The following is a 25,844-nucleotide window of genomic DNA, read 5'->3' on the forward strand; positions in this document are numbered from 1 at the left end:
ATCTCAGACGAGCCCTTTCTTCCTTTTCCTTGCGCTGGTGGCAGCCACTGCTTTTGCTAATCCCACCCTCATTTCGTAGCCTGCATCGTTGTCAACCTTACCGCTGCACTCATTCATGCATCGTTGAATACTCAGGCAAATAGAGCGCCTGTTAATTCTCCATTTATGGTTTGCCCCTTGTCAGATATGATAGAACTTCACTGAGCGACTGTCCACTCCCGTGCTGGGCTTGTTGGTCGGAATCCTCGTCCGGCTTCCCAGCACGACGGACATGTGTATGATGAGCTCCGTTGAAGCGGTCTCAGCGGGCCTTGCGGACCGCGGTACCAGGAAAGAGGTTAGTCAGGATTATGTCGTCCTTCTGCCCCCACTGCCAACTGGGTATGTCATTGAAAATACTGTTTTTGTGCACGCTAACGTGAAAGCGCGTCCATATCGCGCCGAAGATTTCCGAGAGCCACTTTTTGAACGAGTGCCGCCCACCGAAGTTCTCGCGCTCGGCGGATATCAAATGAACCATATCTGTGGGGAGTGACGTGAAAAGGTGCCGAAGGTGTTAAAGTTTCAGCGAAGCCGGAATTAACCGTTAAGAAGAAAAAGTGCATGATTATTGACACAAATCAGCAGCACGTGCGGCTAAAACCGCCCTGGTTGCTCTTCCATGTACAGTCGAGCGCAATTTGAAGGTTATTGCGCGAGCGTTGACCAGCCTTGCACTTCAGGCACCTGGCGGCCGGGTTTGTAGCTAGAAAATCATGATTTAGCACTCTTCTCTCCATCGTTCGCTGTTCCATGCAAGAACCGTCACCCCCGCGACATACTCACTGCCCTTTCTCTCTATTCTAAGCTTTCCGTTTGTTGTGATAAAGTGTCAAATTTCAGATAATACCAAAAAATACGTCGTGCGCACAACGATAACTGCCTGTTCGCAGAACCAAACGAAAAAAAAATGAAAGTGATGTCCCAGCAGGGAATGACGGTTGCTAAAGGAACAGCAAGAGGAGTGAGGGAAGCTGGCTTGATACCTCCCTCGCCTCTACAGAGAATTATGGGCCATGGCGCTGTTCATGCACCCGGTCGACGCTCGCGCGATAACCTTCAAATCGCGCTCGACGTACCGTACGTGAGGCACTTGCACCGTATGGGCGGGCTATTGAAGTCGGAATGGACAAATGGCGTGCTGATGGTAATAGCCAGCAGAGCACCATGACACGCTCAGCCGTTCTTAGGATGAAGACTGGTGTTACTCTGGATGACATACCCCACCAGATTCGTGTTGAAATACAGCTGGCTCTTGTTATTGTGCCAAGCCAGGCACCGCGATGCCTCCGGTGCCAACAACTTGGGCACATTAGAAGTGAGTGTCATATCCCAAAGTGCGAACTGTGTAAGCGTTTCGGGCATGCAGTGGACCGTTGTACATACAAGGACCTATGCTGCAGCTGCCCCTACAGCGCTCACTGAAAGGTTGGAGAGGACTATGGACGAGGTCGAGGCGGGGGAAAGTCTAACCCTTGTGACAGCTGTTGACAATTCTTCAGCATGTCGTGCCGACAGCGTCGGAGAAGCCTCGAAGGAAGCCACGGTGCCAGTGTCTACTCCTGTTGACGATAGGCTAGAGGCGGCGAAGACGGACGGGCAAAACGCAAGCTGTGCCGAGGACGCTGACGGACGTGAGGTATTGCAAGCGAGTGCTAACAGCGTGGACGCGGGCAACGACGAAGCTTCCATGGATTGCACGGGGCATAATAATGGCGGCTGAGCGGGGAAGCGAACACGCGAAGCAGTCGATTCGGACGCGAGTGGCACGGGTCAAGAACCGCCCCCAAAAACGCCATTCGTTAGAAGACCAAAACTTGGTGTGAGGCCTAATGTCGCCGAAGGCGTGAAGAGGGCGGACAAGCCGCCCACCTGACAGTGAGTTTCGTGGGCAGGCTGTAACCACGCACCAAGGGTATGCTGCCGGCTGACACTGCGGGAACAAGCACGGGGGAGCGTCTCATAGCCAATTTCTCTCAACTTGAGAATGACGCTACAAACAAGGATACGTTTTGCCACTATAAACTTTCGTGGCCTCGCCTCTAGGCGTAGGCAGAATCAGCTAAGCAGGTTTTTCGAGGTCTATGCTCTCGATATTATGGCAGGGCAAGAGACAAAGGTGGACAGTGAAGAAGGCACGGACCGCATGCGTTCGTTGTTCAATGTGTGTGTGTCGCGTTCTGTAGCTCTGTCCGGCGGTTGTGCGCTCTTTATTGAAAGGTCATTGGGTGTTGTTGAAAGTGCAGTAACCACTAGTGCCTCTGGATGATTTGTGGTGTGCGAGTTTTCTTTCTCGGGTGTGGAGTGGCGAGAGATCTCTTCGTACGCGCCGAATCAAGTTATTGAGCGGACAATTTTGTTTAAAGAAATAGGCGGGTTGCTTGATTGCAACAAGCGGATTTTTTTGCTCGGCGACTTCAACTGTGTTTGTAAAGAAGAAGATCCCAAAAGTAGTGTCAGGCGACGTGACCAAAGCGCTATCTCACTGAACGAACTTGTCTTTGAAAAGGGATTGGAAAACATGGCATTAAGCATGCCAAATGCAAGAGTACAGATTACGCATTTTCAGGGGTAGAGCCATGCACGATTAGACCGAGCCTACATATCGCTGGAGGTGGTGATGTCCTTCGTTGATTATTGTGTCCGGGCAGTGAGTTACAGTGATCACAGCTTAGTGTTCTTCACACTTGGTTCAAGGATGCGAAAGCCAAAGTTAAATTGGTCTCTGTGGAAATTAAATAGTAGCCTTCTCAAGGACGGAATATTTTTAGAAACTGTGACAGAGGCTTTACGAGAACTCCACGACAGCACAGGAGCTTAGTGGTGAGAAAAATTGAAAGCTTTTAAGCAAAATATGAAAATGAAAGCAATAGAGCGTGGTAGTGTGGAAAGCTTTGAAAAGAAAGAAAACGAGATTAAATTAAAAGGCCTGCTGCAGGCACTTCTGGAGGAAGAAAATGTGCAACCAGGCTTACTGACTCAGGAAATAAGGGGCCTGAAGAATAAGCTAGAACAACTTGACAAGGAAAGATACAGAGGAGCGGTTGTAAGAGAGCGAAGTGAAAGCTTGTGGTTAGGCGAATCACCAACTAAGAGGGCGTTGGGCGAAGAAAAGAAGTACGCTCAAAAGAACGATATAAGAGAATTTGTATACAATGGCCCCACGACGAATGAGACATAAACGATGATGCTTTTGTCGAACATTATCGCGGATTGCTCGGACGAACTGTGTCAATTGGTGGCGATTTTGTGAATATTTTCGTTGCGGCGATGCCAAAACTTGACAAAACATTGCAAAAAAGGCGAGGAGCACCGATAAGCGTAAAAGAAATCGAGACTGCAATACAAGAATTAAGCACTGGCAAGACACATGGCCCGGACGGCCTGGGAGCAGAGTTTTATAAGGCGTTTCAAGCAGGACATTGCAGTTGCTCTGCAAGAAGTGATCGTAGAAGGGTATGGGAAAAACAAACTGCCACAATCGTTCACAGAGGCGCACACTGTGCCTATCCTAAATCGGACGACCCCATTAAACTTTTGTCGGTAACATCTTACCGACCAATTAATCTCATGAACATCGATTACAAAATTTTTTTGAACGTTTTGGCAAAGAGAGTGCAAGCTGTCATTCAAGAACTGGAAGGACCGCATCAGACATGTGGAATAAAGGGGCGTACTATAGCGACAAACACACATTGTAAGAAGCGTGGTAGAAATTTGTAATGCCTTCACGGGCAGAGTCATCATGTTACAGCTCGACTTACAGAAGGCTTTTGACCGTGTTTCACACGAAGTTTTGTTCAGAATTTTGTAGCACGTGCAAACTGGTTGTGTTGTTTTAGATGGTCTCAAGATGGCTTACTCCAACTGCGTCACGCAGGTCATTGTTAATAAGGAAGTGAGTGCGGATATCTTGGTCCGGAGCTCTCTGCGACTGGGCTGTCCCCTGCCGCCCCTGCTGTTTAATATTTTTTTTTGAACGTTTCTGCCTGGGAATAACTGCAAGCGGAAAAATAAACGGTTTTCGGCTGAAATCCTCTGAAGTTAAAATACTCGCCTGCGCTGACGATGTGGCAGTACTTTGCAATGATCGTGAAAGTGTCAGCGAAGTAATCTGGCTAACGAAGTTCTGTGCCCAGACAGTAAGTGCAATCAATTGGAAAAAAGCGCTGGGTTTTGGCACGGAAACTGGGACGCAACGCCTGATGTGTTCGAAGGTATGCAGTGGTCGCTTATACATTGCAAATATTTAGGAGTGTCCCTAGAAGTCTACGGGGACACAAAAGGGTATTGGACAACGGAAACGGAAAAGCTAAAAGAGAAAACCACCGCGTGGGGTGGCCGTGACCTGTCTGTGCTCGTGCCCGCAACAGTGTGCAACCTTTTTTTGGTGTCAAAAATATGGTGTGTGCTACAAGTTCTCTGCATGGCACGCGTGAAAGTGCAGAAACGGCACATGGTGGTAGCTGTTTTTGTGTGAAACTCCACAGGGAAGAAGTTTAGCCTTACAATTTTATTTCGTTCTGTTCGAGCCGGGGCTCGGCTTAACACATCTGTTTATGAGACAACTCGTATCACATTTTTTTTTTTCCTACGTGATCAGCAGAGCGCTTTTCTACGTACAGTTATCAAGTTACGTTTGTGTAGACATATTCCAGGCTTTGTGGTGTCATCTAAAGAACTGATGGGCAGCCGCATTGCAGGTTACCTCCGTGAGTCGTACAGACGGCTGAAATCTTGAGTGTATGGTTTTCGAAAGGTTATCTCTCTTGTGTGACACGAAAGAAGTTGTACAAAGATTTGGTTGACATAATGCTACCGATACCAATGTACAGATCACTGTATATTTCTAGACCTGGACAGGACGTGCTATCGAGGGTGAAAAGAATGATCGTAAGGCTAGGAATTAAGACTTTCTTTTTTAACCTTCATACCGGCACCCTCCCAGTGAAGCAGTGGCTAGCTGATAAAGGAATATTACAACGATCATTACAAAGTACTGCCACATCGTCAGCGCAGGCGAGTATTTTAACTTCAGAGGATTCCAGCCGAAAACCGTTTATTTTTCCGCTTGCAGTTATTGCCAAGCAGAAACGTTAAAAAAAAATATTAAACAGCAGGGGCGGCAGGGGACAGCCCAGTCGCAGAGAGCTCCGGACCAGGATATCCGCATTCACTTCCTTATTAACAATGACCTGCGTGACGCAGTTGGAGTAAGCCATCTTGAGGCCATCTAAAACAACACAACCAGTTTGCACGTGCTCCAAAATTCTGAACAAAACTTCGTGTGAGACACGGTCAAAAGCCTTCTGTAAGTCGAGCTGTAACATGGCGACTCTGCCTGTGAAGGCATTACAAATTTCTACCACGCTTCTTACAATGTGTGTTTGTCGCTATAGTACGCCCCTTTATTCCACATGTCTGATGCGGTCCTTCCAGTTCTTGAATGGCAGCTTGCACTCTCTTTGCCAAAACGTTCAAAAAAATTTTGTAATCGATGTTCATGAGATTAATTGGTCGGTAAGATGTTACCGACAAAAGTTTAATGGGGTCGTCCGATTTAGGATAGGCACAGTGTGCGCCTCTGTGAACGATTGTGGCAGTTTGTTTTTCCCATACCCTTCTACGATCACTTATTGCAGAGCAACTGCAATGTCCTGCTTGAACGCCTCATAAAACTCTGCTCCCAGGCCGTCCGGGCCATGTGTCTTGCCACTGCTTAATTCTTCTATTGCAGTCTCGATTTCTTTTACGCTTATCGGTGCTCCTCGCCTTTTTTGCAATGTTTCGTCAAGTTTTGGCATCGCCGCAAGGAAAATATTCACAAAATCGCCACCAATTGACACAGTTCGTCCGAGCAATCCGTGATAATGTTCGACAAAAGCATCATCGTTTGTCTCTCATTCGTCGTGGGGCCATTGTATACAAATTCTCTTATATCGTTCTTTTGAGCGTACTTCTTTTCTTCGCCCAACGCCCTCTTAGTTGGTGATTCGCCTAACCACAATGTTTCACTTCGCTCTCTTACAACCGCTCCTCTGTGTCTTTCCTTGTCAAGTTGTTCTAGCTTATTCTTCAGGCCCCTTATTTCCTAAGTCAGTAAGCCTGGTTGCACATTTTCTTCCTTCAGAAGTGCCTGCAGCAGGCCTCTTAATTTAATCTCGTTTTCTTTCTTTTCAAAGCTTTGCACACTACCACGCTCTATTGCTTTCATTTTCATATTTTGCTTAAAAGCTTTCAATTTTTCTCACCACTAAGCTCCTGTGCTGTCGTGGAGTTCTCGTAATGCCTGTGTCAGAGTTTCTAAAAATATTCCGTCTTTGAGAAGGCTACTATTTATTTTCCACAGAGACCAATTTACCTTGGCTTTCGCATCCTTGAACTAATTGTGAAGAACACTAAGCTGTGATCACTGTAACTCACTGCCCGGACACAATAATCAACGAAGGACATCACCACCTCCAGCGATATGTAGGCTCGGTCTAATCGTGCATGGCTCTACCCGTGAAAATGCGTAATCTGTACTCTTGCATTTAGCATGCATAATGCCACATCTTCCAAGCCCTTTTCAGAGACAAGTTCGTTCAGTGATATAGCGCTTTGGTCACGTCGCCTGACACTACTGTTGCGATCTTCTTCTCTACAAACACAGTTGAAGTCGCCGAGCAAAAAAATCCGCTTGTTGCAATCAAGCAACCCGCCTATTTCTTTTAAAAAAATTGTCCGCTCAATAACTTGATTCGGCGCGTACAAAGAGATCACTCGCCACTCCACACCCGAGAAAGAAAAATCGCACACCACAAGTCATCCAGAGGCACTAGTGATATACTGCACTTTGAACTACACCCAATGACCTTTTAATAAAGAGCGCACAACCGCCGGACAGAGCTACAGAACGCGACACACACACATTGAACAGCGAACGCAAAGGCAGTACCATGCGGTCCGTGCCTTCTTCACTGTCCACCTTTGTCTCTTGCACTGCCATAATATCGAGAGCATAGTCCTCGAAAAACCTGCTTAGCTGATACTGCCTACGCCTAGAGGCGAGGCCACGAACGTTTATAGTGGCAAAACGTATCCTTGTTTGTAGCGTCATTCTCAAGTTGAGAGAAATTGGCTATGAGACGCTCCCCAGTGCTTGTTCCCGCAGTGTCAGCCGGCAGCATTCCCTTGGTCCGTGGTTACAGCCTGTCCACGAAACTCACTGTCAGGTGGGCAGGTTGTCCGCCCTCTTGACGCCTTCGGCGACATTAGACCTCACCCCAAGTTTTGGTCTTCTAATGAATGGCGTTTTTGGGGGCGGTTCTTGACCCGTGCCACTCGCCTCCGAATCGACTGCTTCGCGTGTTCGCATCCCCGCTGAGCCGCCATCGTTATGCCCCGTGAAATCCATGGAAGCTTCGTCGTTGCCCGCGTCCACGCTGTTAGCACTCGTTTGCAATACCTCTCGTCCGTCAGCGTCCTGGGCACAGCTTGCGTTTTGCCCGTCCGTCTTCGCCGCCTCAAGCCTATCCTCAACCGGAGTAGACACTGGCACCGTGGCTTCCTTCGAGGCTTCTCCGACGCTGTCGGCACGACTTGTTGAAGAATTGTCAACAGCTGTCACAAGGGTTAGACTTTCTTCCGCCTCTACCTCGTCCTTTCACTGCCACTACAGCGCTCACTTTTCAGGAGCGCTGTAGTGGCAGCTGCAGTGGCATAGGTCCTTGTATTTACAACGGTCTACTGCATGCCCGAAACGCTTACACAGTTCGCACTTTGGGACTTGACACTCACTTTTGTGTGCCCAAGTTGTTGGCACCGGAGGCATCGCGGTGCCCGGCCTGGCAAAATAACAAGAGCCAGCTCTATTCCAACATGGATCTGGTGGGGTATGTCATCCAGAGTAACACCAGTCTTCATCCTAAGAACGGCTGTGCGTGCAATTGGTGGTCTGCTGGCTATAACCATCAACACGCCATTTGTCCATTCCGACTTCAATAGCCCGCCCATACGGTGCAAGTGCCTCACGTACGGTACGTCGAGCGCGATTTGAAGGTTATCGCGCGAGTGTCGACCGGGTACATGAACATCGCCATGGCCCAGAATTCTCTGTTGAGGCGAGGGAGGTTTCAAGCCAGCTTCCCTAACTCTTTTTGCTGTTCCTTTAGCAGCCGTCACTCCCTGCTGGGACATCACTTTCATTCTTTTCCGTTTGGTTCTGCGAACAGGCAGTTATCGTTGTGCGCACGATGTATATTTCGGCATTATCTCAAATTGGACACTTTATCACAACAAACAGAAAGCTTAGAATAGAGAGAAAGGGCGGTGAGTATGTCGCGGGGGTGACGGTTGTTGCATGGAACAGCGAACGAGGGAGAGAAGAGTGCAAATTCATGATTTTTCCTGTTCCAAACCTGGCCGCCAGGTGCCTGAAGTGCAAGGCTGGTCGACGCTCGCGCGATAACCTTCAAATCACGCTCGACTGTACATGGAAGAGTAACCAGGACAGTTTTAGCCGAACGTCCTGTTGATTTGTGTCAATAATCATGCACGTTTTCTTCTTAACGGTTAATTCCGGCTTCGCTGAAAATTTCTTAACACCTTCGGCACTTGTGTACGTCACTGCCCACAGATGGTTCATTTGACATGCGCCGAGCGCAAGAACTTCGGTGGGCGGCACTCTTTCAAAAAGTGGCTCTCGGAAATCTTCGGCGCGATATGGACGCGGTTTCACGTTAGCGTGCACAAAAAGTTTTCAACGACATACCCAGCTGGCAGTGGGGGCAGAAGGACGACATAATCCTTACTAACCTCTTTCCTGGTACCGCGGTCCGCAAGGCCCGCTGAGAGCGCTTCAACGGAGCTCATCATGCACACGTCCGTCGTGCTCGGAAGCCGGACGGGGATTCCGACCAACGAGCCCAGAACGGGAGTGAACAGTCGCTCAGTGAAGTTCTATCATATCTGACAAGGGGCAGACCATAAATGGAGAAATAACAGGCGCTCTATTTGCCTGAGTATTTAATGGTGCATGAATGAGTACAGCGGCAAGGCAGACAACGACGCAGGCTAAGAAATGAGCTTGGGATTAGCAAAAGCAGAGGCTGCCACCAGCGCAAAGAAAAAGAAGAAAGGGCTGGTCCGGGATTTGAACCCGGGAACTCTCGCACCCTAAGCGAGAATCATACCCCTAGACCAACGAGCCCAGCACAGGAGTGAATAGTCGCTCAGTGAATTTCTATCATATCTGACAAGAGGCAAACCATAAATGGGGAATTAACAGGCGCTCGCTGCCTGAGTATTTAACGGTGCATGAATGAGTGCAGCGGCAAGGCAGAAAACAACGCAGGCTACGAAATGAGCGTGGGATTAGCAAAAGCAGAGGCTGCCACCAGCGCAAAGAAAAAGAAGTAAGGGCTCGTCCGGGATTTGAACCCGGGACCTCTCGTACCCTAAGCGAGAATCACACCCCTAGACCAACGAGCCCAGCACAGGAGTGAATAGTCGCTCAGTGAATTTCTATCATACCTGAGAAGGGGCAAACCATAATTGGAGAATTAACAGGCGCTCTCTGCCTGAGTATTTAACGGTGCATGAATGAGTGCAGCGGCAAGGCAGAAAACAACGCAGGCTACGAAATGAGCGTGGGATTAGCAAAAGCAGAGGCTGCCACCAGCGCAAACAAAGGGAAGTAAGGGCTCGTCCGGGATTTGAACCCGGGACCTCTCGCACCCTAAGCGAGAATCATACCCCTAGACCAATGAGCCCTTTTTTTTTCTTTATTGCCTGACTTTGACACAAATACACCGCACTGGAACTCAAAACAAAAGGAACAAAGGAATAATATATGTACACAAAGCTAGTTCGCGGTGCCTAACCCCCACTGAGGGGAGGCATTGTCATGTTAAAATTCCTTGAGCACCGTCAAAGGTTCCAGCTTTGACAGCCACTCAGGAGCACATGGTTGCAATTTAAGCACATCGAGTCATCGCTGCCCACTTTCACGGAAATACATGCGGGCTGGCCGTGCATCTGGATCACAGTCATAACCAGCCATTCGTGCGCGCCATATACTGTGGAGGCACATTAACATAACTTGGTCTAAAGGCATATCATCGTGGTTATCCAATGGCAAATACCTAATGCCATGGGAATCAAGTGGCAACTGTTTTTTTATGGTCCTTTGCAGAACATCCCACAAATATATTACCTCCCAGCAATGCAAAAACACGTGATCTATTGTCTCTGGCTGTTTGCAGATGAGACATTGGGCCCCCCACGGTAGGAACATACCCTTTTCCTCCATAAATGATTTACACTCAAAGTACCGGTATGTAGCATAAAGAAAAACGTTTTAGCTCCCGTAGCAACTTGCATTTTCTTTACGCGTTTTAATACATTACTTCCTGTGCCTCAATAGTATAAAGCTATGTACAAGGGCACCGGGAACACCATTTCACAAACATCCTGGTATAATGTTCTCCTGTTAACATTACTTAAATACACTTTCGAAAAACGTGCGCTTAAGAATTTCACGCTCACAACAAATTCCCTAAAGAACCCAAAAAGAGAACCCGGCATACATTGAGTGTAAACTACGAAATCAGGCAACGCTCGACCAAGTCTTTGTTGACACATTGTGCGCAGGAATGGATCGCTGGCATCCCTAAAAAAACATAAACCGGTTGACAATCTGTCGCAAAAACAAATGACCCAGACCAAGCCTCCCATGCTTCACCTGCCGGAACAAATTTGTCCGACTGCACCTCTCCCAACTCGAGGCCCAAACAAACACCGCAAAAACTCGATGCAATTTTTGCTAGACCAACGAGCCCAGCACAGGAGTGAATAGTCGCTCAGTGAATTTCTGTCATACCTGACAAGGGGCGAACCATAAATGGAGAATTAACAGGCGCTCTCTGCCAGTATTTAACGGTGCATGAATGAGGGCAGCGGCAAGGCAGAAAACAACGCAGGCTACGAAATGAGCGTGGGATTAGCAAAAGCAGAGGCTGCCACCAGCGCAAAGAAAAAGAAGTAAGGGCTCGTCCGGGATTTGAACCCGGGACCTCTCGCACCCGAAGCGAGAATCATACCCCTAGACCAACGAGCCCTTTTTTTTTCTTTATTGCCTGTTTTGAGTTCACATCAATTCAAAAAAGATCCACAATAATAGTAAAACTCGCAACAACCAGACTTCGGCTGTCACGAAAGGTTTAAAATTTTTTGAGGACAGCCAGTTCATCGAGCACACTGATCCAGTCAGGTGGATCAGAAAGCACCCGATACGTTTCTCTAAGGAGCAGCACACTCTCGATAAAGTTCTCGCGTACAGAACGCGTGTTGACATCTGCATGTTGCACTTGCATCCTTGTTTTCCACAGGCTGTGGAGGCCCAAGACCATGACTAAATCCAAAGGAATACCCTCACTCTCGACTGGAAGGAACCGTATGCCATACGGATCTAACGGAAGGTCTTTCTTTAGTGTTCTCTGGAGAACATCCCAGTGAAAGACTGGGTCCCAGCAATCCAGAAAGACGTGCTCGATTGTCTCTGGTTTTTTGCAAAGGAGACAGTCTGTTTCACACGCTTTAAGACAGCCCGGACAGGATGTCTTAAAGCGTGTGAAAAAGATCCTAGACCAACGAGCCCAGCACAGGAGTGAATAGTCGCTCAGCGAATTTCTATCATATCTGACAAGGGGCAAACCATAAATGGAGAATTAACAGGCGCTCTCTGCCTGAGTTAACACACTGTATACATTATGTCAAAAGATTTGGACAACCCTGCAGTGGCCACAGGATTGGAGGAGGTCAGTTTACATCCCCATTCCAAAGAAAGGCAGTGCCAAAGATTGTTCCAACTACCGCACGATCGCGCTTATTTCGCATGCTAGCAAGGTGATGTTAAAAATCCTGCAAGGTAGGCTGCAGAAGTATGTGGATCGGGAGCTTCTGGACGTGCAAGCTGGGTTTCGCAAGAGCAGAGGAACTAGAGACCAAATTGCCGACCTTCGCTGGACCATGGAAAAAGCAAGAGAGTTCCAGAAACCCATTTACTTCTGCTTTATTGATTATGCGAAAGCGTTTGACTGCGTAGATCACAGCAGATTGTGGCAAGCTCTCCAAGAGATGGGAGTTCCAATTCACCTCATCTGTCTCCTCAGGAACCTTTATAAAGGGCAAGAGGCCACAGCCACAACTGGGCATGGTCTTACTGATTGGTTTCAGATTGAGAAAGGGGTGAGGCAAGGCTGCATACTGTCGCCCTGCCTATTTAACGTATATGCAGAGTGCATCATGAGGAAGGCCGGTCTGGACGAGTCTTCAGCTGGAGTGAAGATTTCTGGAAAACGTATCAACAACCTTAGATATGCGGATGATACCACTTTAATGGCAGAAAGTGAAGTGGAACTCAAGAGACTTCTGATGCGCGTACAAGAAGAGAGTGAGAAGTTTGGGCTTAAACTGAACATTAAAAAGACGAAGATCATGGCGTCTTGTCCTATCAAGTCCTGGAGCATCAATGGACAAGAAGTGGAAGCTGTGACAGATTTTCTGTTCTTGGGCGCCAAGATTACCTCGGAAGGAGACTGCAGCCATGAAATTAGGAGACACCTGCTTCTGGGAAGAAGAGCAATGGTTAGCCTTGACCGCCTAGTAAAGAGCAGAGACATTAGTCTGCCAACCAAGATCCGTATAACCCGTGCTATGGTCTTTCCAGTTGTGATGTATGGATGCCAGAGTTGGACTGTGAAAAAGGCTGACCGCCGAAGAATTGACGCGTTTGAATTGTGGTGCTGGCGAAGACTCTTAAGAGTTCCTTGGACGGCCAGAAGATCAAATCAGTCGATATTGTCGACCATAAACCCTGACTGCTCATTGGAGGGTCAAATTCTAAAGTTAAAGCTCAGCTACTTTGGTCATCTGATGAGAAGAGAGGAGTCGCTGGAGAAAGATTTGATGTTGGGAAAGGTTGAGGGTCGCCGGAGAAGGGGTAGGCAGCGAACGCGATGGTTAGATGGCATTCTCGAGGCATTGCAGATGAAGCTATGTAATGTTAAGAAGATAGTGAGAGACCGGAAAGCGTGGCGTGACATGGTCCGTAGGGTCACGAAGAGTCGGACACGACTGAACGCCTGAACTGAACTGAACTCTTCCTGAGTATTTAACGGTGCATGAATGAGTGCAGCGGCAAGGCAGAAAACAACGCAGGCTACGAAATGAGCGTGGGATTAGCAAAAGCAGAGGCTGCCACCAGCGCAAAGAAAAAGAAGTAAGGGCTCGTCCGGGATTTGAACCCGGGCCCTCTCGCTCCCTAAGCGAGAATCATACCCCTAGACCAACGAGCCCAGCACAGGAGTGAATAGTCGCTCAGTGAATTTATATCATACCTGACAAGGGGCAAAACATAAATGGAGAATTAACAGGTGCTCTCTGCCTGAGTATTTAACGGTGCATGAATGAGTGCAGCGGCAAGGCAGAAAACAACGCAGGCTACGAAATGAGCGTGGGATTAGCAAAAGCAGAGGCTGCCACCAGCGCAAAGAAAAAGAAGTAAGGGCTCGTCATGGATTTGAACCCGGGACTTCTCGCACCCTAAGCGAGAATCATACCCCTAGACCAACGAGCTTTTTTTTTTCTTTATTGCCTGTTTTGAGTTCACATCAATTCAAAAAAGATCCACAATAATGATAGAACTCGCAACAACCAGACTTCGGCTGTCACGAAAGGTTTAAAATTTTTTGAGGACAGCCAGTTCATCGAGCACACTGATCCAATCAGGTGGAGCAGAAAGCACCCGATACGTTTCTCTAAGGAGCAGCACACTCTCGATAAAGTTCTCGCGTACAGAACGCGTGTTGACATCTGCATGTTGCACTTGCATCCTTGTTTTCCACAGGCTGTGGAGGCCCAAGACCATGACTAAATCCAAAGGAATACCCTCACTCTCGACTGGAAGGAACCGTATGCCATACGGATCTAACGGAAGGTCTTTCTTTAGTGTTCTCTGGAGAACACCCCAGTGAAAGACTGGGTCCCAGCAATCCAGAAAGACGTGCTCGATTGTCTCTGGTTTTTTGCAAAGGAGACAGTCTGTTGTCCAGGGAACGAATAAGCCTCTTTCATGTAACCAGGTTTTAACAGGTAATGTGTTGGAATGTAGCTTAAAGAAGAACGTTTTAACTGAAGGCCTAACTGGCATCTTTTTCACACGCTTTAAGACATCCTGTCCGGGGCCTCCACGGTGTGGTGCACGGTAAATCGGCAACGGTATCATCACATCCAGAAGATCTTTGTACAGCTTCTTCTTACACACTTTGCTCAAGTATTCCATTGAAAAACGCGCATGCAACATTCTGAAAGACAAGACAACTTCGCGCATGTACCCTTTTAAAGCGCCACTCATATTCTCACCAGAACAGACAACGTATTCTGGAAGCATTTTACACAGTCGTACTTGCATGACCGTCCTCAAGAATTTGTCGTTTTGATCACGAAGGAAAAAAAAACGAGAGACAACCTGTCGCAAAAAGAGATGCACAAGGCCCAAGCCCCCCGCCTTAACAGGAAGAAAGAGGTTGGTTCTGCTGCACTTTTCCCATGTTGATGCCCACATGAAAACGGCAAAGACACGATGAATTTTTTGAATGCTAACACGCGTCGCCGAAAGCACATTCATTACGTACCATATCTTTGCCACAAGGAAAACATTGCACACATAAGCGCGTGAGAACATTGACAACGGCTTGCCCTGTCATGAATCAGCTTTCTCTCTCGCTCTCTCTGTTTGGCCAGCCCAGAATGGGGTGGGATCTTGGTACGATTCAAGCGGCACGCCTAAATACTGGGTCGGCAATTTTGACCATTGCAAACGAGAAAAGTATTCAGGCGTAACATCCCAGTCTCCATGCCAGAAACCGGCACTTTTTTTCCCAATTTACTTCACAGCCTGTCTGTCGGCAGAATTTTTCAACAAGGGCAGTAACTTCTTGAATGCTTTCTCTGCTTGAACAGAATACAGCGATGTCATCTGCATATGCCAGCATTTTGACCTGTGCTGACTGCAGCATAAAACCAGTTATACGTTCATTGTTTATGATAGACCGGCAGAGAGGCTCGAGGTAGGCCGCAAACAGTAGGGGTGACAGGGGGCAGCCTTGCCTCACTGACGACAGCACACGAATGCTGTCAGTGAGCTCTCCATTCACAATTATCCGTGTCGTGCAGTTCGCATACACCATTCGAACACCTTCCTCAATCACTCGCCCTATGTTTGAGTGTGTCAATACTTCGAACAAGGCATCGTGCGAAACGCGATCGAATGCTTTGGCGAGATCCAGCTGTATCATTGCCACTCGAGATCCAATCGCGTCACAACACTCCAAAACAGTTCGTACCACGTGCACATTAGTTGCGATGCTTCGACCTTTAATGCCGCACGTCTGGTGTGGCCCAACCAGACTCGGTATTACACTTTGAAGCCTTTTCGCCAGCACTTTCATGTATATTTTGTAATCCACGTTGGTGAGGCTTATCGGCCGATAAGAACCCACCAACAGGCGTTTTCCTGGCTCATCATACTTCGGAATCAAAACAATGTGCGAGGTAGAAAACGAAGGTGGGACCTGCTTACGTTCGTATGACTCATCTAGCACTTTAAGCAAAATCTGGGCTGTGTAGTCTTTAAATGCTTTGTAGAAAGCAGCGCCAAGCCCGTCAGGTCCTGGCGACTTTCCCATTGGAAGGTCGTCTATCGCACTTTCTATTTCTGTCAAACTTATGGGTCGTTCTAGACGCGTTTTAACATCCTCATCGAGCTTTGGCATTTGGCACAAAAATTCTGCCTGAAAGCCATTTTTGACTTCGCGTTTACGGCCAAGCAATTCATTGTAGTGTTCTATAAAGGTATTTTTGATAGTAGCAGGGTCACTAGTTACAGCACCTCGGTTGTCAATTTGCCGTATTTCCTTTTGATACGCGTGCCGTTTCTCATCTGACAGCGCTCGCTTAGTTGGCGTCTCCCCCGCCCAAAATTTTTCCGACCTTGCTCTTATCACTGCTGCCTTATACTTTTCAGTGTCAATGTTTTCAAGTTGTCGTTTCAAGGCTTTTATTTCTTAGCACAGGAGTGAATAGTCGCTCAGTGAATTTCTATCATATCTGACAAGGGGCAAACCATAAATGGAGAATTAACAGACGCTCTCTGCCTGAGTATTTAACGGTGCATGAATGAGTGCAGCGGCAAGGCAGAAAACAACGCAGGCTACGAAATGAGTGTGGGATTAGCAAAAGCAGAGGCTGCCACCAGCGCAAAGAAAAAGAAGAAAGGGCTCGTCCGGGATTTGAACCCGGGACCTCTCGCACCCTAAGCGAGAATCATATCCCTAGACCAACGGGCCCAGCACAGGAGTGAATAGTCGCTCAGTGAATTTCTATCACATCTGACAAGGGGCAAATCATAAATAGAGAATTAACAGACGCTCTATTTGCCTGAGTATTTAATGGTGCATGAATGAGTGCAGCGGCAAGGCAGATAACGACGCAGGCTACGAAATGAGCGTGGGATTAGCAAAAGCAGTGGCTGCCACCAGCGCAAGGAAAAAGAAGTAAGGGCTCGTCCGGGATTTGAACCCGGGACCTCTCGCACCCTAAGCGAGAATCATACCCCTAGACCAACGAGCCTTTTTCTTTTTCTTTATTGCCGGTCATCACTAACACAAAACCAACAAAAACGCGCTACAAACAGAATGCTCACAGCAGAGCGATTGCCACAAGCATGACACTGTTAATACAGAAGCCGGCAGGCTTATACGAGATGCCTTTGTAAAGTTAAAATTCCTTCAGCACGCATAGTGGTTCAACTCTTGAAATCCAGTCTTTCACAGTGGTCTTCAATTTTTGCATTTCAACCAACGCATATAAACTCTCGCGAAAGTAGAGCCTTGAAGGGCGGGCGTCAGGGTCACAGTGAAAACCCGCCATTCTGGACCGCCATAGACTGTGCAGGCCTATTAGCATAACCGTATCAAGTGGAATCCCATCATTATGTTCAGTTGGCAGGAATCTGATCCCGTATGAGTCTAACGGTAATTCTTTTTTAACAGTTCGTTGCAGCACATCCCAAAAATATTCGTCCTCCCAACAGTGCAGAAATACATGGTCTATTGTCTCTGGCTGTTTACATATTAAGCAAAGTGAACCCCATGGCAGATAAAAGCCCTTGCTTTCAAAAAACGTTTGTACCGATAATGTTCCTGTATCTAACTTAAAGAAAAACGTATTTAACCCAGGAGAAACTGGCATTTTTTTGACACGCTTCAGTACGTCTTGACCTAGACGGCCGCTATACATGGCTCTGTACACAGGAACAGAGAAGAAGTCGTCACAAACAGCTTTATACAGGTTCTTCTTTTTCACTGAACTTAAACATTCTGTCGAGAAGCGAGCTGACAGAATCCGAACACTGCTGACAACCTCTTTGAAAAAACTAGAAAGACGCCCTAGCATGATTTCCGTGGCAACAACGAAATTGGGCGACGCCCGCGCGAGCCTCACTTGGCACACAGTGCGGAAAAAGGGGTCGGTAACGTCGCGAAAGAAAATAAGTCTGGTTACAAGCTGGCGCACAAATAAATGAGCAAGCCCGAGACCTCCGTCTTTAATTGGCCGGAACAGGTTATCCAGACTACATCTTTCCCAGCTTGATGCCCATACAAACACGGCAAAGATTCGGTGTAGCTTTTGAACACTCAACCTAGAACAATGAAGTGCTTGCATGACGTACCACACCTTGGCAACAAAATATCGATTACACACAGTGGCTCGTGCAAAGATCGACAGCGGCACTCCTTTCTACTTGTCAGCCTTCTCCCGATTTCCTGAACTTGGGCGCGCCAAAATGGCTTGCTCTCTTCATAGAATTCTAGAGATACGCCCAAATACTTCACAGGTGTTGTAACCCATGTAACATTGGCAAAAAAGTCAGGCGTTGATGTCCACGCCCCGTGCCAGAAGCGAACACACTTTCCCCAGTTGACTGGACTTCCTGTGGTCGCGCTCAAATCTTTCACAACTTCAACTGCGGCGCGAATACTTTCTTTGCTCGCACAAAACACTGCCACATCATCAGCGTACGCCAAAAGTTTGACCTCAGACATGTACAGGTGAAAGCCCTGAACAGATGGATTTCGCATAATAGACAGGCATAAAGTTTTGATATAATCAGAATAGAAGAGGGCTGAGCGGACACCCCTGACGTACCGAATGCCGCACATTTACGGGTTCCCCTAGTACTTTATTAACAATCAATCGAGTTGTGCAGTTTCAATACACTATAGCGCAGCAAAAGACGAGGACACAAGAGCTCTTGTGTCCTCGTCTTTTGCTGCGCTATAGTGTATTGGAATCATGTACCAACAAGCCCAAAAAACCACGCTACTGTGCAGTTTCGGTACGCTAGGGCTACGCCCTCTCTGATAATAGAACCAACATTGATATAATCCAATATTGCAAACAATGCATCATGTGGAACACAGTCAAATGCCTTTTCTAGGTCGAGCTAAAGAAGCGCGACCCTCGCGCAAGCAACGTCACAACATTCCAGCACGCACCTCGCCTTATGAATATTTGTTGTAATGGACCGGCCCTTTATACCACACGTCTGGTGGGAGCCAACGATATGTTTTATCACTGTCTGTAGCCTGGCTGCCAGAACTTTCATCAATATTTTGTAATCCACATTTGTTAAAGAAATAGGCCTGTATGACGTCACAAATTTTAGTTTCTTTGTTTGGTTTGACTTAGGAATTAACACTGTGTGTGAGGATGCGAACGAAGGAAGGAGTGCACCATGTTCATAGCCTTCGTTAAATACTGCAGCTAACAATGGGGACAGATCTAGCTTGAATGCTTTATAAAAGGCTGCGCTCAAACCATCCGGCCCAGGCGACTTTCCTATACCTCTCGCACACTAAGCGAGAATCCTACCCTTAAATCAACGATCACTTTTTTTTTTCTTTATTGCCGGTCTTCGACACAGTAAAACAAAACATGAAGGCTATGTACATCACTTTTACAAATGTAGCCGAACCCAGGCTAGCGGGTCTGGCTTCGTCACATTAAAATTCTCAAGTGTCACCAAGGGTTCTAGCCTTGGTAGCCACTCAGGAACACAGTCCTGCAACTTTTGTATTTCTACATAATTATGGATATTTTCCCGAAAATACATTCGCGCTGGGCGTGCGTCCGGATCACCATGATACTCAGCCATACGAGAGCGCCAAATACTGTGGATGCCCATCAGCATGAATAAGTCAAACGGGAAAGCATTCTCATTTTCTGTTGGCAAGAACCTTATTCCATATGAGTCTAACGGAAGCTCTTTTTTGATCGTCCTCTGTAGCACATCCCAAAAATAGACCCCTTCCCAGCAGTGCAGAACTACATGGTCGATTGTTTCAGGTTGCTTGCATATAAGACAATGTGACCCCCATGGCAGAAAGATCTGTTTTGCCTCCAGAAAGGTTTTCACTGGTAAAGTCCCGGTATGGAGTTTAAAGAAGAGGTTCTTGATACCCGGTGACAGCTTCATTTGCTTTACCCTTTTCAATACGTTGCCACCCGGGCCTCAGCAGTTCAAAGCTCTGTACAAGGGAATAGCGAAAATAACATCGCAAAGAGTCTTATATAATGTCTTTCTGGTCACTGCACTCAAATATTCTTTTGAAAACCGGGCGTTTAAGAATTTAATGCTGAAGACTATCTCCTTAAAGAAACGAAAAGTGGAACCGGCAATGAATTCAGTAGCAATAAAAATCTGGCAGAGCCCGCCCAAGCCTTGCTTGGCACACTGTGCGCAAAAAAAGGGTCTTGCACGTCCAGAAAAATCAAAAATCTACTGACCAGCTGCTTTACAAATAAATGCCCCAGTCCCAGTCCCCCATCCTTGACTCTCCTGAACAAATTAGTACGCGTACACCTCTCCCAATTAGAGGCCCACACAAAAACGGCAAAAATACGATGTAACATTTGAACATTAAGGCGAGAAAAATGCAGCACTTGCATCACGTACGGAAATTTACTAATGAAAAACAAATTGCACACGGTGACTCGCACAAATATGGATAGGTGCGACCCTTTCCATTTTTCAGCTTTTGCCCTGATTTCTTGCGTTTGCTGTGTCCAATACGGTTCATCGTCTCTCTAACATTGTAATGGGACCCCCAGGTATTTCACCGGGGTCGTGTACCAGGTGACATTTGCGAAAACGTCTGGCGTCGCTGGCCACTCTCCATGCCAGAACCCCACACACTTTGCCCAATTAGCTGCACTGCCCATTGTCTTACTGAATTGTTTTACCCCCTCAACAGCCCTACGTATGCTTTCCTGACTATCACCAAACACCGCCACGTCGTCAGCATAAGCAAGAACCTTTACCTCACCCCTAGTAACTTAAACCCTCTAACAGCATCATTCCGTATTATGTGCATACACAGGGCTTCTATGTAAATGCAAAACAGGAGAGGACTGAGGGCGCAACCCTGGCGCACAGCACGTTGCACGTTGATGGGGGCCCCCAATGATTTATTAACTATTAACCTCGTTGTACAACTCCTGTATGCCAAAGCCACGCCCTCAGTGATCATTTCACCAACATTAACATGATCAAGAATACAAAATAAAAGGTCATGCGCGACAGAGTCAAATGCGTTCTCTAAGTCTAACTGAAGAACAGCCACACAAGCACCAATGGCGTCACAGCACTCCAGCACACACCTTGCCTTGTGAATGTTAGATGCTACTGACCGCCCCTTAATCCCACAGGTTTGGTGAGGTCCAACAATTTCTTTAATTACCATCTGAAGCCTTGCAGCTAGAACTTTCATAAAAATTTTGTAATCGACGTTGGTCAGTGATATGGGCCTATATGCTGTAACCTGTTTGTGTTTTTGTACATCGTCAGTTTTAGGGATTAGTACAGTGTGAGACACCCCGTAAGATGGAAGCAACGTCTTACGATCGTAAGCTTCATCAAATAAAGACGTCAGCATAGGAGTTATTCTTCCCTTAAACATTTTGTAAAATGCAGCGCTTAAGCCGTCGGGGCCTGGGTATTTCTCATTGTTTAAGTTTTCGATAGCCAGTTCCACTTCTGTTTGGGTAATCGCCCCTCTAAGCTTTTTTTCCGCTCGTCATTTAGCCGTGCAATAGCTTGCAAAAACTTGTCTTTAAATCCATTCAAGTCCGCTACATGATGGACAAAGAGTGCCTCATAGTGTTTGAAAAAGGCATGCTGGATGCTATCGTTATCTGTTGCTACAGTACCAGCCCATTCTATCTCATTGATCTGATTGCGTCGAGAGTGCGCTTTCTCGCAACCTAGCGCCCGCTTAGTGGGTGCTTCCCCTGTACTCAGACCTTCCGCTCTAGCCCGCGCATGCGCGCCTCGATATCGCTTTTCTTCAATAAGCTCCAACTTTTGCTTTGTTTTACGGACGTCTTCGATACATGTGCCAGGCATTATGCATTCTTGCGCAGGTAATATTTCAAGCACATCCCTTAGCTGTCTCTCTTGTATTGTTTCCTGACGTCGCAAACAAGTGGACCGTTCAATAGCCTTCATTTTAATTTCTTGCTTAGCCAGTTCCCACTGCAGCCCAATTTCACTGTTCAGGCCTTCGCTCTTTATGTTGTTAATAATTCGTACTACACCCTCGGTGAAGGTTTCGTCTCTTACCAAGTTTAAATTTAATTTCCACAAGTCCCACGAAAAGCTTTTACCTTGCTTCCTTGCCCCTAAAGCACATTCAACAACGCAATAATCAGAGAACGACACAGGCGTAGCACTATATTTTTGACATTTTGGTAGCAACTCCAACGCGATATAGATTCGATCGAAGCGGGCGTGACTCATACCCTGAAAGTGCGTGTACTGAACACCTCGTTCACCCTCCAAACACTCAGCCGCGTCTTCCAGGGCATATTGGTCTATTAGACGAGACAACACATCCGTACTTCTATCTCTGAATGCTCTACTGCTGCTCTTGTCACGGGGACTCAAAACACAGTCTCCCATGAGCACTATCTGCTTATCAGAATTAAGATATTGCTGCAGGCTGTTAAAAAAGGGCGTCCTATCATCTACCAAGTTTGGCGCATAAATACATATTGCGCGCGACTGAATATTGCAAAAACTATAATCGCAAATTACAAACCGACCCGACTGACAAGAATACACTGTATATCGAGTCCAGGCAACTTTTTAACCAAGAGAACGCACCCAGCTGATGTGCCAATCGCATGACTGACAACAGCATAATACCGTGGCGTGAAACGTTGCACCATACCTCCGGTCTCCTCCTCACCTTCGACCTTGGTTTCTTGAATAGCAAGAAGGTCGATGTCTTTCTCCGTTAGCATGCGGAACAACTGGCTCTGCTTTTTCTTCCCACCTAAGCCCCTCACATTAATCGTGGCAAATTTGAGGGCTGGCTCCGGATCCATTTTAACTAGGTAGGAAGTGACCGGAAGCATGGTGCTTACCTTTCGCGCCCATCGATTCGCTAGACGCCACCATTTGCGCCTGGGTCATTGTAGGGCCCATGTCTCGCTGCTGCGGTGGGGGCTTGTCGGCGAGCCTCCTTTCCGTCGCGACATTAGGCCGCTGCTTGAAGGACGGTCGTCGCCCCAGCAGTGCTTTAGCGGGCGATTCCTCGGCGTTACTAACGGTCGTGTTGTCTTCCTCGTTGCCGGTTTCAGCATGAGTGCGTTTTGCCGGACCACAAGCACTGGTTACACTGTCGTCCTTTCGCATGGCACCACTGCTGTTATTTAGTTCGGGCGATTTGTCTCCAGGTGGGCTTCCGCCTTCCTTAGACAGCTTCACAGCATTCTCTGGCATCATCCTAGCTGTCACAGGTACCGTCTAGCTGTCCGTCACCATAGCGTCTTGCCTTGCAGGCACAACTGAAAATTTCTTCTCTGCCGTCGCTTCATCACCACCTGTACCCATAGCAGCGCCCTCAGCCTCTGCTGCATCCATCCGCAAATCCACCGGCTCTTCCCTCACTACTGGTGCAGTTGCCGCAGCGTAGGCTCGTACGCAATCGGCATCACTGCGACCGAACCGTCTGCAGAGGGAACACCGCGGCACCATGCACTCCCTGCGGACGTGGCCCGTGCCTCGGCAGCGAAGACACTGCATTGGCCTTCTAGGAACCACGTCGAGGGCCAGCTCTTCAGCAACGCCTATCTGGTGCGGCAAATCCTCAACTTTCACTCCCGCCTTCAACTTCAACACTGACCTCGTCGTCGACCCCTGTTCTTGCACTCCTTGAACGTGCTAGCGCTCGCGGGAGACCTCGGCGACCTCCCCGTATGGAGCGAAGGCAGTCTTGATATCCTCGTCCGCCACGCCGTGCAGCATCCAATGCAACCTTAGTCTAACCTGTTAGTCTAAGCGCCGCGATTTCACTTTAAGCTCCTTGAGTGCAAGGAGGCGCTTAGTAGCCTCCGAACTGCTCAGTGTCACCGCCCAGACGTGGATGACCTGATACGCCCCCAACGCAACGACGTCGGGGAGCGTACAGGCTTTGGCAAAGGCATCCCGGAAGTCTTCGTCCAGAAACGTCGTAACACGTACGTACATCACCATGCAGAAAAACGGTATTTGCCACTACACGTCCAGTGGGCAGCTGCGGAAAAATAATCTGATAGTCGGTATCATTTCCATCTTCTCTGTTTCCGCGGCCTGCAAGGGCCGCAATCGCCGCTCCGCTGGAGCACATGATTCATGTCCGCACTCGCCGGTGGCCGGAAGTAGAATGACCACACCAACGAGCCAAGCTCGGGAGTGAACAGTCGCTCAGTGAATTTCTATCCTATCTGACAAGAGGCAAACCATAAATGGAGAATTAACAGGCGCTTTCTGCCTGAGTATTTAATGGTGCATGAATGAGTGCAGCGGCAAGGCAGACAACGACGCAGGCTACGAAATGAGCGTGGGATTAGCAAAAGCAGTGGCTGCCACCAGCGCAAAGAAAAAGTATAAAGGGCTCGTCCGGGAATTAAACCCGGGACCTCTCGCACCCTAAGCGAGAATCATACCCCTAGACCAACGAGCCCAGCACAGGAGGGAACAGTTACTCAGTGAATTTCTATCATATCTGACAAGGGGCAAGCCATAAATGGAGAATTAACAGGCGCTTTCTTTGCCTGAGTATTTAATGGTGCATGAATGAGTGCAGCGGCAAGGCAGACTTTTGTTTTTCTTTATTGTCGCGAAACACAAAACAAAAAAATACATATGATAAAACACGTCAACTACACTTGAGCTAACGCGTACGTGGCTAAAATCTTTTCAAGTGCACTAACTCGTCAAAGATAGAATGCCATTGTGACGGATCCTGCTGCCTCCTGGAAGTTTCGCGTATATACACACCACTTTCAATAAAGTTTTCACGTGCAGATTGTGTATCTATATCTGCATGACGCACCTGCATTCGTGTTTTCCACAAACTATGGAGGCCAAGAAGCATAATTAAATCATAAGGTGCATCATCGTTCTGCACTGGTAGGAATCTTATACCGTAAGGAGATAATGGAAGTTCCTTTTAATTGTCATTTGGAGGACGTCCAATAGAAAGACAGCATCCCAACACTGTAAGAAAACGTGTTCAATTGTTTCCGGTTTTTTGCACAGCAGGCAATTTGTTGTCCATGGGACGAAGATACCTTTTTCATTCAGGCAAGTTTTAACAGGGAGCGTATTATAGTGAAGTTTGAAAAGGAACGTTTTAGCAGATGGCCTCACGGGCATCTTCTTAACTCTTTTCAAAACGTCCTGCCCTGGGCCTCTACAGTGTAATGCCCGGTAAAAAGCCATCGGCAGCATCACGTCAATGAGATCTTTATACAGTTTTTTTCTAGGAAAATTGTAAAGGTAATCAAAAGAAAACCGCACTTCAAGCAACTTGCACGAAAAAACAACCTCGCGCAGGTAGCCAGTCACAGTACCAGTCATGTTCTCACATGACACAATCCATTCAGGGAGCAGCCTCTGTAATCGCACTTGCGTCACAGTTCCTAGAAAGGTATCTTTTTGATCACGGAGGAATATAAATCCTGAAACCACCTGACCCAAGAACAGATGTGCAAGGACAAGCCCGCCCCTTTTAACAGAAATAAAGAAATTCGTCCGGGCTGTTTTTTCCCATGTGAATGCCCAAATAAATAAAGCAAAAACGCGGTGCATTTTCTGAATTGAGGTTCGTGAGACACACAACACATTTATGAGGTACCACAGCCTCGAAATAAGAAAAACATTGCAAACAGAAGCGCGAGAAAACATTGAGAGTTGCCTTCCTTGCCAGGCATCCGCTTTTTCTTTCGCTCTGGATGTTTCTTCCATCCAGTGCACGTTGGGATCTTGATAACATTCTAAAGGCACGCCTAGATATCGTGTTGGGAGAACAGATCATCGCCGCTTACAGAAGAAATCAGGTGTCACGTCCCAATCACCGTGCCAAAACCCAGAGCTTTTCTCCCAATTGATCTTACATCCGGTTTGATCACGAAATGTTTGGACGACACCCGTGACTTCACAGATGCTCTTTCTAGTTGCACAAAAAACTGCGATGTCATCAGCATATGCTAGCATTTTCAGTCTGCTGATTGCAGCTTGAACCCTAAAATGCGATCGCTATCAATGATAGCCAAGCAAAGTGGCTCTAAATACAGTGCGAAAAGCAGGGGTGAGAGCGGGCAGCCCTGCCTTACCGATGAACGTACTGCGATGCTGTCAGTCAATTCACCATTCA

General features: G+C 47.5%; 4 non-coding genes and 2 pseudogenes across 4 annotated transcripts; 1 reads left to right on the forward strand and 5 right to left on the reverse strand.

The window, feature by feature from the left end:
• Positions 1-203: 203 nt before the first annotated feature.
• LOC146192184 (uncharacterized) lies at positions 204-3,705 on the forward strand (annotated as a pseudogene).
• Positions 3,706-7,702: 3,997 nt separating this feature from the next.
• LOC146192185 (uncharacterized) lies at positions 7,703-8,892 on the reverse strand (annotated as a pseudogene).
• A 2,173-nt stretch (positions 8,893-11,065) lies between these two features.
• On the reverse strand, positions 11,066-11,137 carry TRNAP-CGG (transfer RNA proline (anticodon CGG)). Its single transcript has one exon. It is a non-coding gene; the product is annotated as a tRNA-Pro (tRNA).
• A 2,167-nt stretch (positions 11,138-13,304) lies between these two features.
• On the reverse strand, positions 13,305-13,376 carry TRNAP-AGG (transfer RNA proline (anticodon AGG)). Its single transcript has one exon. It is a non-coding gene; the product is annotated as a tRNA-Pro (tRNA).
• Positions 13,377-16,638: 3,262 nt separating this feature from the next.
• On the reverse strand, positions 16,639-16,710 carry TRNAP-AGG (transfer RNA proline (anticodon AGG)). The gene has a single exon. It is a non-coding gene; the product is annotated as a tRNA-Pro (tRNA).
• Positions 16,711-24,077: 7,367 nt separating this feature from the next.
• TRNAP-AGG (transfer RNA proline (anticodon AGG)) lies at positions 24,078-24,149 on the reverse strand. The gene has a single exon. It is a non-coding gene; the product is annotated as a tRNA-Pro (tRNA).
• Positions 24,150-25,844: the final 1,695 nt, after the last annotated feature.

Source organism: Amblyomma maculatum, chromosome 4 (genome assembly GCF_055883805.1).
Source record: "Amblyomma maculatum isolate TAMU_Amacu chromosome 4, ASM5588380v1, whole genome shotgun sequence".
In the NCBI taxonomy this organism is placed as follows: Eukaryota; Metazoa; Arthropoda; class Arachnida; order Ixodida; family Ixodidae; genus Amblyomma; species Amblyomma maculatum.